The following is a 12715-nucleotide window of genomic DNA, read 5'->3' as shown; positions in this document are numbered from 1 at the left end:
TCAAGTATCTGCGGAGGACTAAGGATTGGGTCCTTACCCTCGGAGGCAGTGATGACTTGAGAGTGGAAGGATATAGCGATGCTAGCTTCCAGACTGATAAGGATAATTTCCGCTCTCAGTCAGGCTGGGTCTTTATCCTAAATGGAGGGGCAATTACTTGGAAAAGTTCCAAGCAGGAGACAGTAGCTGATTCTACTTGTGAATCAGAGTACATAGCAGCAAGTGAAGCAGCTAAGGAGGCGATATGGCTAAAGAACTTTATCGAAGACCTTGGAGTTGTACCAGCTATAAAGGAGCCAATGGAAATTTTCTGTGACAGCGAAAGTGCGGTTGCTTTGGCTAAGGAACCGAGAGATCACGGGAGATCTAGGCACATTGGCAGAAAATACCATTTCATCAGACATCGAATAGAAGAAGGACTCATCTTGGCTAAGAGGGTATCATCAGATGAGAACCCGGCAGATCCCCTCACGAAGGGACTGAGCAGGGTTAAGCATTTACAGCATGTGAGGTGCATTGGGCTGAAGGATGATATTAGTTTCAATAATTAGATTCCTGAAACTTGTAAAATGTAATTGACATTTGATGATAAATAAAAGTTGTTATTTATTTATGAGTAAGGTGTTACTATCTTGTGTTGATTGTTTACTATGTTTCAATTTTGCATTGTTTTACTTCCAGAATAATTATGTTATTATTCAAACCATCCACAGTCAGTCAAACTTTGGAAGTAAGTATTGATTTAAGACTGTCATGAATTTGGCTTGTATGATTTGTCCAAAAGTGCTCTGGACAATGCAATGGTTGCTACAACATTCATGAGTACTCATAAGGGCTGAGTATTGGATCCAACCCACGCTCACTTGCATCACTTCATGGAATTTATCTCGAGTGATCGTGAGACGGTAATATCATATAAATCTTCAAACCTAGAGATATGAGTTGTTGACTATGAGTTGGTTATTCATTGATTGCACGAAAACGCATTGGTAACTCGATGTCATAAAACGTGCCTTTGTGAATAATTTAACAAGTAGTTAGTACAAGCATATCAGTCGAAGTTTATCTGTTCCTTCTAGAAATAGAAGCGATATCTGGGCCCCTCGATGATTTGGTTTTGACTTATGTACCGGGCCCGGTCAGAACCTAATTGATGTGTTCAATTTAGTTCTATGTCGAAACAAATCAGAGATCGAGAAACAAATGCTGGACAATAAGTAAGACCATGTTCCATGTGTTTGTCCGGCTGATATCATGAGAACAGAGGATTATATGATCACTTATCTTAAATGGCGTATCATCATCATCTCAGTTCCGAGAGACTTTGAAAGAGCTACGATTGCTAGTCGGATTTTGAAGTCATATTTGCAAATATAGTTATTAGACTTATCCAAGTGGGAGACTGTTGGATATAGTGTCTAAGTCCATAACTTTATTTGGTATGAACTTGACCCGACCCGGCATGGTCCATTTGGGTTGCATGGCATTGCAATACTTGGATAGACTAAATGAGAGAATAAGGCACTTATGATTATTAATATATTATAAGTTCTAATATATTAATAATAGTATTATTTAATTAGTATTGATCAAGTATTAATCTAGTATTAATTTGGTGATCAAAATGAGACTAATTAAATATATAGGGTTGATTATGACAATAACCAATTCTTTTATGGTGGATTAATGATCCATGGTTTATGGGTTTGGTTGTAACCATATGGAGCTCTATGGATAGTCCATGGGAGTTACACACCCATGGGTCATGAGAAATGAAGAGTCATGACAATTAGGGTTTACATTTGTAACTCCTAATTATGACACACTATAAAAGAAACCCTATAGCATGCAAAATGTGCACTAAGTGTTTCTAGAGAGGGCATAACCGATTTTGAGGCTAAGTGACATTCTCTCAAGTTATTCCAAGTCTTGTGGTGTTGTGTGAAGCATTTGAGGCACAACATTTGGGGTGCTAGGCTCACAAAGTCTTGAAGGAATCCAAGCAACAACAAGGTATGTATTTCTACTAGTTTTATGTTCTATGTAATCCCCATGCCATGCTAGTTAGGAAATAACCTTGAAAAGAAATTTGCATGTATATAGAGAAAACATAGATTCAAGGTTATTAGGGTTGCATGTACACTTAGGAAGTGTTAGAATGCTCAAAATCCATCAATACCATCACTAATGCACCGGGTCCCATCAGAACTCCTCAGCTAAGTGTGTTTAGACAAACAAAATCCTAGGATGGGAAAAACTTAACGCCCGTACAAAACCTACTTCTACCCACTACCATAACTCCGTCTCAGGAACGTTAGCAGAGACATCGAGAATAGTTCAGTAAAGTGCGAAATTTATATATGTGTATATAAATGGTAAGGATATAACTAGAGATAATCATCCCCACTCACGACATCGTTTCTCCCCAGGCAACAGGGTTATGTCTTCACAAGAAGGTAACCATACAACAAGCAAAGCAGCAATCCTACAGATAGACTCAGCTACTTTTCAAGATGCGGTCACGGCAGCCATGACAGCCGTCATGGCGCAACTCAATGCTAACAACGCCAGCAGAGGTGAAGGCGGTGTTGGCAATTCTAACCGCAGTAACAATCAAGAACGTCAACGGGTGTCTGCCAACGAAGACGCCTCAGACCACAAACCCAAGAGCAAGAAACGAAAGTTTTGGGACAAAATGAAGCGCAACCTATCTCAAAAACGCAATAAAAGACAACAATCTGTGGCTGCCCCTGTAATTATAACAGCAGTCACGACTCATGCCTCGACACTACCCACAACGTCTGTCACTCAAGCACCGGTCAGACAATATATGGGAACACTTCCAAAGTGTAACAAGTTTGGCTACCATCACAATGGGGTTTGCCGGGTGTTACACTGTAAAAACTGCAACAAGAACGGACATACTGCCCGTTTCTGCAGGACCCAGACCCAGCACATCGCTTCAATCACCAATACCAGTGTAAGTCCAGTATGCTACCTATGCGGTGAAACGGGATACTTCAAGAGGGACTGTCCAACTGAGAGGAATGACGGAGGAGCAGGAGGAGCGTGACAAACAAACCAGCAGGAGCAACAAGGAACCTTATTATGACTTTTGTAATGTTTCCAACAATAAAAACGTTTAAGTACCATATGTTTGTAATGAAATTGGTATGTTTGCTAAAATTACCGTCTTTCAAAAAGTAGTTAAAATACTCTCTCGTTCAATCAAATCAAAGACACTTATATATGATCTTAGGATCATTACCGGTGAGCTGTGATGACTTGGTGTATACATCAGGGTTAATTATAATCAAAATACTACAGACTTAAAGCGAATAATTTCGTCCTGGCTCCTGTTCCATGTCTAGTAGTGGGGTTAGGGTAGAGCCACTCACTCGACGGTTTCATCAATACCAATTTACATACGACTTGCATATACCGCTCGATCATAGAGTGACCTGTCGGGGATCATGATATAAAGTATCATTACTAGCTATCAAAACACACTTACTACCAGTACTCATTGTTGTGGTATGAATCATTTGCAGTAACAATAACATCGATCAAAACGGAACACACTGAAAAGAAACACAGGATGTACTATCACTCTAACGAATATCTCTTATGAATACAACTTTCCACATGTATCACCTCCCCGATTAAACGGCTAGGAAAAGACCCTTCACCTAACCCACTGAATATTGAAACCCTCGTCTTTCATAAACACAAATCCGACACGGACCTCCGGGTCATCTCTTGCTGTGAAACCCCAAAACACTCTCCAGAGGAGTATTATACCTTCCGAAACCTTTCCACAAGTATTTCCAGAACACCCTTCGGGAATGTCACGCATGCAGCAGATAATGTTCAAGCACAGAAGCTTGGGACGAATACGGTTAGTCTATCACTACTAAGTGTATACGCGAGGATAATATATAATTAAGGTTCTACGGACATTGGATGTGTGTTTCCGCCCTATTTCTTGTTCCTTGTCTGTTTGTGGACTTGGGGCAGAGTCACTCATCCAACTGTCTTACCAACCCTAATTACATACGACCTTTATGCACAAGTTAAAGATAGATGGACCAGGTATGAGTCCTACCAGGAACTTCAGAACAAGGCTACCCAGGAGTGCGAGTGAACGTTCTACCATCCGAATAAGTCTAGTCACGTAAACCGAACCCATATGCTCCCTACCGATCTAATCAAACGAGAAACACTAAAGCAGGCCCTATACAACGCTCCTAGGAGAAGTTATTACTTATGACTTAGTACAAATTCGAGAAAGGCTGAAAGCATCTCGAAACCGACAAAAGAGCTACACAGATAAGCGACGCAAACCCTCGAAATTGCGGGTTGGTGACCGAGTTCTGCCAAAGGCCTCACCGTTGAAAAGAATGATATGTTTCGGTAATCTAGGGGAAACTAAATCCAAGGTACAGCGGGCCATTCGAAATCCTCGCTAGGATTGGACCGGTAGTATACAAACTCTGACTCCCACAAGAACCTAATAATGTACATCCAACCACCCACATGTCAAATTTAAAAAAATGTATGTCTGACGAGACTCTTGTGATACCTCCCGACGAAATCAAAACCAACGAGAGTCTCCACTTCGTGGAAAAACCGATAGAAACCATGGATCGAAAGATCAAAAGAACGAAATCAAAGTCGCATCCCTGTTGTGAAGGTCCGTTGGAACGTAAAACGAGGACCCGAGTTCACCTGGGAACGCAAAGCCCAGATGAAACAAAAATATCCGCATCTTTCCCCAACTCTCGAAGTCCCAGTCAAAGTGCTAATTTCGGGACGAAATTCCTTCTAACGGGGGGATGATGTGACAACCGTCAATTTTCGGTCAATTCAAAGTCAAATAAAGTCAACAAGTCAAACCGTTCAACTCAATTAACCCTTGTATATTAGGGTTTTACATCGTGTTTACTATTGTACAACACACTTTGAGTCTTCACGTGTTTAGAAAATCTAAACCCTAATCAGAGTAACTGATGGAACACCTCAATAAAACATTAATACATACCCTTCGGGGGCGTATAACGCTCATAACAAGGCAAATCGGGGTTTACAAACCTTGCATTTCGAAGTTAAACACTCGCAAAGGTCGCAAACAAAGCCTCTCTCAACCTCTCTCACTCTATCTAAATCTCTCCCATTGTATCTATCTCTCTCCCAAAATATCTCCAAGTATGTGAAATCTCTCCCAAATCTCTCCAAGTATATGAAATCTCTCCAAATATGTGAAATCTCTCCCAAATCTCTTCAAGTATGTGAAATCTATCCCAAATCTCTCCAAGTATATGAAATCTCTCCCAAATCTCTCCAAGTATGTGAAATCTCTCCCAAATCTCTCTAAGTCTATGAAATCTCTCCCAAATCTCTCTCAAAATCTCTCTCAACGTTTTATAATCACTCGGGGCAACCCGACCCTTAATTTAGTCAATAACAACTCGAAACGGAAAGATAAACGGAAAAACAACTCTATAGAAGCGAAAACCTCTTAGAGGCGAAACCCTAAGAAGCGAAACCCTAAGAAGCCTCCTGGACCGAACCCTCTCTTTAGAACCGAGACTACTCCTTAAGGACCGAAACTAGCTTAGGAACCGAACACTTGAGGACCGAACCTGCCACGAACCGAACCCGAAAGTCCAGTTCGGGCCCGAAACCTGTACAACCGAAGGTCCCTTTTCGGACCGAACCATCATTTCGCTTCTATCAAATACGGGTTCGCTTCCAACTCCAGTTTCAGCTTCGGGTCTTCCTGTCTCGGACCGAGGGCTAGGTTCGGGTCTCACCATCTAAGGACCGAACCTTCGACCTGACCTCAGATTTTACCATTTCTTCCCGGTTTTCGACCCCGATCTCGTTTTAAGCCCGTTTTCGATGATTTTCGCACGAGATTTTCGTATAAATCCATATTTTATTATTTTTAACCTTCCAAGGTCATAAAATATGCATATTCTAAGGATTCTTGTATTAAAACCCACACTTTTCTTAAGAGCAAAGGCAAAGTACAAAAGGTGGAGTGTTGACTTTTCCATAAAGCAAAGACACAAGCTACCTCCCATACCCACTCCATGACACCCTCAGTCACTATTCACATCAGCCTTGTCCACTCATTGTACTCTTATCCTTCCCCCACAAGTTTCCTTAAACCCACACACAAAGAACTTATACTACTCACATTCTCTAGATCACAAACACTTCACCTAAAAGCAAATACACTTTTCTCTCTCATTTTCTCTCCAAGATTTCGAGATTCTCCAGGAGTTTTGAGCTTTCCACCCTCTTTTGGTAAGTAAATTTCATCCTTCACCTTATTATCCCATACTTCTTCACTCAATTCATGGATTTCTCACACAAATATCGTCATATTTGTTGCTAGATCTTCAAATCTTCAAGTATCTCCCAAGTGTTCTTGACTTGGAAACCTCTCTTCTTCCACCTTCATCTCAGAGAATAACTCAAGTTGAGTTCATACCCCTACATTTTCACGTTTTCTTCAAGTTTTAGGGGGGGAATACAAGTTAAAAATACCAAAAAACTTAACTAAACTCAAACAACAGCTTTCATCAGAAAAGTTGAGTCTTATTCACGGACTGGTTTGACCATCTTAAACTTAATATCTTTCAAAAATATTTAATATGAAAATAGTTCAGGTTAATACCTTTAAAATTACTACTTGCACATCTCAATACGATTTTTCTACAATTTATGGTGATTTTTACAAAACTGCCTATCATTTCAGAAATGAATTCGGACTAGTCTGTGAATATGAACATTTTCACACAAGTTATAGAATTCTAAAAATCATAATAAAAATTATGAATAAACTAGACACATGTTCTAAACTCTCAGAATTTACGGATTTAGTTTTCGACTTCGTATGATTTTTCTATGATGTTTTTAAAACAGTGTAGAAAGGTTAAAAACTAGTTACATAGCATACAATATTAACAACACTTTGTAGTATGTTGAGCAAAATGCATAACAATAAGTTTCTAAATGTTGAATGTATCTCTTGTTAGTTCATCATCCTAAACAGAAATTAGTCATTCATGATAAGGTTTTCCATTCATTTCATACACATATAATAAACTACAATAAGTATAGTTTATGGATTTTACGATAAAAACATACTACATGAAAAAGGTTTTACTCTCAAAACAAATGGGTTTTTCATATACTACATGATAAACTATAATAGTAATAGTTTATGGATTTCATATCACTAATTTATTTCATAAAGGGTGATTTCACTTCCACCACGGAAGAGGTTTTATACTCAAACTATATGTAAACTAGTTAACGTAAGTTGTGAGACAATTCTTCCATCGTACTCATAGAGTACGGGTTAAAAGTCCTGTAAGTTATAACCAGAGTCTCTTGTAGCGAAAGCGTGATAATTGTGTATAGATCTATATTGGGATTGATACCCCACACCTCGTTGCTAGCTACAGCCGGACCTGCAGGTCTACGGGTGACAAGAGTCATAGGATCTTGATGTCTGAAAAACGTTGTTGCAGGTTAATTCTCGTTATAGTATGGTTATAACGACTCACATAGGGAGTTAATAATCTTTCAAGTTTATATGGAAAATTCTACTTTGAAAAGGGGTTTTATCTATTTAAAACTACAAACACTTTATAAGTACAAAACACACACATATTATCGGTCTTGGGGTTTAGGACTACATGACTTTTATAAGGAAAATATTGGATTTTCTTTGGAAACAAATTACTATTATAAATATAATAAGTACAAAACACACACATATTCTCGGTCTTGGGATTTAAGGCTACATAACTTTTTATAAGGAAAATAAGGGATTTTCTTGAAATATACATTATAAAGCACCAGGTTTACACAAAATGGCTTTCATGATATTAAAACTACGTTTCATCTAGAATTGTTAGACTTCAGCCATAATTGCTAAGTGTACATGTTAGATTTATTTATGAATTTAGTCGCAATCGACTTAGAATTGGTGGGCCCGCCTTACTTCCTGTTCCTTGTTTGGTTGTGGACCTAGGGCAGACCCATTATATTCGACGGTTTATTTAACTTAAATTTTATATAACTTATATACACTGGGTAATTATAGAAGTAATCTACGGGTCTTTCTAGGGTACATTATTGCATAACATAGGAGCTTTCATTTCACACTTAATAAAGAAAATATTGAATTTTCTGGAATCATACTCTATCGCTTTTACAAGGAAAACGGCTTCTTTCTCAAATCAAACTCTTATGAACTCACCAACTTAATTGTTGACACTCTTTCAAAACTACTTGTGTTCTCAAGAAATCAGTGAAACAGGAAATCAACAGCTTTTGAGGATGGGACGTTAAACCGTCAAACATTTCATTTTGTCATCATAGTGTAATTGATTTGAAACATGTAAACACATACTATGGTGTAACTTTTTTTCAATTATATCTAGGATGGTTGTATTTACTTTGAGCACTATTATACTCGTTGTTGTGATACTATACATGAAGTCCTCCACCCCCGGACGTTTATGCCATCCTTGGTTTGGGGGTGTGACAATTTCAGGGGAATGTGTTCGCTTCACACCCCACTACCTTCGACAGTTCCAAACGATTGGCACAACGTCTCATCGATCATTGAGTCCGCACACCAACAACAACCCTTACTGTCCCAGAACCATCCAAAATGGCCGACAACAAGCGGAAGTTTTAGGACAAGAAGAAGAACAACGCGGCGCAGAACTCTGCCAAGAAGCAGCTGATCGTGGTTGTTCATGCCGTGACAGCACCTGCTGCCACTGCGCCGGCGAAATAGTACGTTGGGAGTTTGCCAAATTGCAACAAGTGCAATTTCCACTATAACGGACCCTGCCGGGAAATGCAGTGTGCAAACTGCAACAGGAAATGGCACATTGCCCATTTCTGCAAAGCTCCTGGTAGACCAATCTCCCAGGTCCCTGGTGTTGGAGTGGGCCAGGCATGCTACTGGTGTGGCGAGGTTGGTCACTACAAGAGGAACTGCCCGAAGGCAGGGAATGCTGGCGGAGTGGGAAGGGTTTTGGCGATAGGCCATGAGGAAGCGGTAACAGACCCTACAGTGGTCACTGGTACGTTTCTCCTCGATAACACTTATGCATGCATACTATTTGATAGTGGAGCGGAGAGGAGTTTCATGAACCAAAAATTTGCACACTTACTTAAACAACAACCACGAGAACTAAAAGAACCGTTCACCGTAGAAATGGCTAACGGAAAGACCGAGAGCACTAGCTATATATACATAGGATGTACCCTATCTCTAGATAGCCATTCATTTCCAATCGACCTCATGCATGTCTCAATTAAAAGTTTCGACGTCATTATCGGCATGTATTGGTTGAGTCTTCATCATGCTGACATCATGTGTTTTGAGAAGGGCGTTCGTCTTACTCTACCGTCTAACGAAACCCTAGTTATCTATGGCGACAAACCAGGCACGAACCTTCGAATCATCTCAAGTATACAAGCCCAGAAGTACCTAACCAGAACCTACATTAGAGAGATAGTACGACTACACGGTGTACCCATGTGTATTATCTCAGATAGAGACAGTAGATTTACCTCGAGGTTCTGGCAATCACTACAGAAAGCACTAGGAACTAGGCTGGATATGAGCACAGCCTACCATCCACAGACTGACGTGATTGATTTTGGGAAGGCATCGGATACTCACTTACCCCTTGTCGAGTTCTCTTACAATAACAGTTATCACACTAGCATAAAGGTGGCTCCATTCGAAGTCCTCTATGGCCGGAAGTGCAGATCCCCTCTGTGTTGGGCTGAGGTGGGTGACACTCAGTTAGATAAAGGGCAAGTCCCTGAAAGCACTCTCACGGGTCCAGAAATCATCCGAGAGACGACATAAAAGATTATACAAATTCGTGAACGACTGAAAGCCTCGCGAGACTGACAGAAAAGTTACACTGACAAAAGACGTAAACCTTTGGAATTTCAGGTTGGTGACCTCGTTCTATTGAAGGTCTCACCCTGTAAGGGCTTGATATGCTTCGGAAAGCATGGGAAACTAAATCCAAGGTACATAGGGCCTTTCGAGATTTTCGCTAGAATCAGCCCTGTAGCTTACAAACTCAAACTACCTCAAGAACTTAGTAACGTACACCCTACCTTCCACGTATCGAAACTGAAAAAGTGCCTATCCGATGCGACTCTTGTTATCCCACTCGATGAAATCGAGATCAATAAGAGCCTCAACTTCATGGAAGAACCCGTAGAAAATCATGGACAGGGAGGTCAAGCGAACGAAACAAAGTTGTATCCCGATAGTGAAGGTTCGCTGGAATGCAAAGCGGGGACCTGAATTCACTTGGGAGCGGGAGGATCAAATGAAACTTAAGTATCCTCATCTTTTCCCTTAGTCTATGTGTATTTGCTTAAACTCTAGTTTCGGGACGAAATTCCCTTTAACGAGGGGATGATGTGACAACCCGAAATTCTTATCTTGTAAAGTCAATCAAATCAATCAAAAGTTCAAACTTGTTTCTGTTATCTTTTACTGAGTTAAGGGTCATTTTATGAGTTCTACGCTAGTGCACTTAAAGAATTGTGTGTTAGGAAGTGTTAGCAAGAGATAAGCGAATTGCATTCGATCCGGAAACATCTTCAAAAGAGGTTCACGGCCGCAAACTAGGTTCACGACCGTGAACCCATCCTTGGCTGTGAACTCCACTCTATATATAAGAGTTTAGCCCATTTTCTCTTCACTTCTTCTATAACACCAGACAAATTTAGGTCAAAAATAAATTATTCAATAATCTTAATTGGTATGAACAAAGTGGTAGAGATTGTAAAAAGGTTTCCAAAAATATAAAGAACACTAAAATCCGAGTTATAACGAAGAAGTTATGACCAATCGAAGATCCGCGACAAAACCGACAAAACACTGTTCAGTGTAAAAAGTGAATTTTCAATAGAAGGCTTTTTAGCCATAAAAATCTAAATGAAAGTTGTAGAATATGTTAAACCAAGAACTTTCATAAAAAGAACGTCAAAATCTGACTTCGTCTGAGGAAGTTATGATTTTTTCTAAGTTTCGGTTTAGCAGTAGACAGCTAAAAATTCAAAATAAAAATCGATCGATATTTAGCCGATACAACTTAAACGAGAATGGAAGGTCTCGGCAAAAGTAGTACAACGGTAAAAAGACAGACGAAAACGGACTTCGAATAAAGAAGTTATGAATTTTTAACGGATTTCCTGTCCCGGTCTGTTAAAAATAATAATATTAAAAATAAATTCAAAATTAGCCGACGAAGTCTAAACAAAATTCGTAGAGTATAATTTTACCTATGCGTGCATATAAAGAACGTCAAAAACGGAGTTCGTATGCGAAAGTTATGAATTTCGGAAGATTTAGGCTCAAAAACCAAGAAAAATTGGATAATACCGGGGAATCTCGCATGAACAGTAACCGCCTCGCCCGGCTCCGACACGCGTCGCCTTCTGATTCGACCGAAGTCGCGGTCCAGTGCGCGTCCGACGCGCCTCGACTCCCTGTCTCGCATCCGAGCTTCGGCTCATGGCCTTCGCTGCTGCTGCCGCGTGTCCGGTGACTCCTCCCTTCGGCCGAACCCTCGCAGGGTATAAAAGGAGGTGCGAGATCCTCCGGTTCCTTCACCATTTTTACCCCAAATTTCATGCTTTTTCACATTTTTCACCCCTTTAAACTTTCTTACAACCCCCAAAGCCCCGGTATCATATCTAAAATCCGAAGCAAGCCCCGAAGCCCCATAATTCTCGAGAAGCTAACCTCTTTCCAGTCGAAGTGTTGCCCGCGTAAAGCCCGGTTTTAATCAAAAACTCGTGGTTTCTTCGAGAAAGATCATTTATAGCAACGAAACGCTGCCCAAATCACCACTTATCAAGTGAGTTCATACCCCTATAATTTACCTTTTTAATGGTTTTAAATGTTTTTTAGGGGGGAAATACAAGTTGAACACAATCTAAATTGTGTTAATAATTGTATGTGATAATAATCACACAAAAGATTTCCTTATGCTTTTAAGGATTACCAAATACTTCCAAAATGACTTAAAGCCATGTTAAATCTTTAAAGTCATGTAAACTCTTTTAATATTGTTAAATTCTTTGAAAAAGGTTTTATAAACTATTTCAAATTATAATTACCAATATCATATTCATATATGTATAAGTATGTAAATAAAACTTAAAGGGCTTAGGACTAAAGAGTTGCCTTATCTCCTTTTCCTTATTTGGATGTGGATTTGAGGTGAGGTTAATTGTCTGAAGGTCGTTTCCTTCTTAATTATATACGTTATACATATGGGAATATAAAAGGTTACTTCAGTCGGTATCATTACCTTTGTATCATGCTGAGCAAAGGGGTACATTCAGGAGAGATCATGATAATCACATAGAACGTATAAATTATAATAGGTATAATTTATGATTCAAAACTAAATATACAAGTATGATTCACGATTGTATACTTTTTATTCCAAGTATATTACGAAAGCAAAGTACTAACAATTCATTTATCTATACCAGGATACGTATAATACATTTAGTATATGGATAATATATTAAAGAAGTAATAATACATCATACCGGGTTTGCATTAACAGGGGTACAAATACAATGTACCAGGGTTAGCAATCACGGGGTAATAATACATCATACCGGGTTTGCA

The sequence above is a fragment of the Lactuca virosa genome, chromosome 1 (assembly GCF_052849685.1).
Source record: "Lactuca virosa cultivar CGN04683 chromosome 1, Lactuca_virosa_CGN04683_v6, whole genome shotgun sequence".
NCBI classification, from domain to species: domain Eukaryota; kingdom Viridiplantae; phylum Streptophyta; class Magnoliopsida; order Asterales; family Asteraceae; genus Lactuca; species Lactuca virosa.
The sequence above is the reverse complement of the archived record's forward strand: the minus strand, read 5'-3'. Positions refer to the sequence as shown.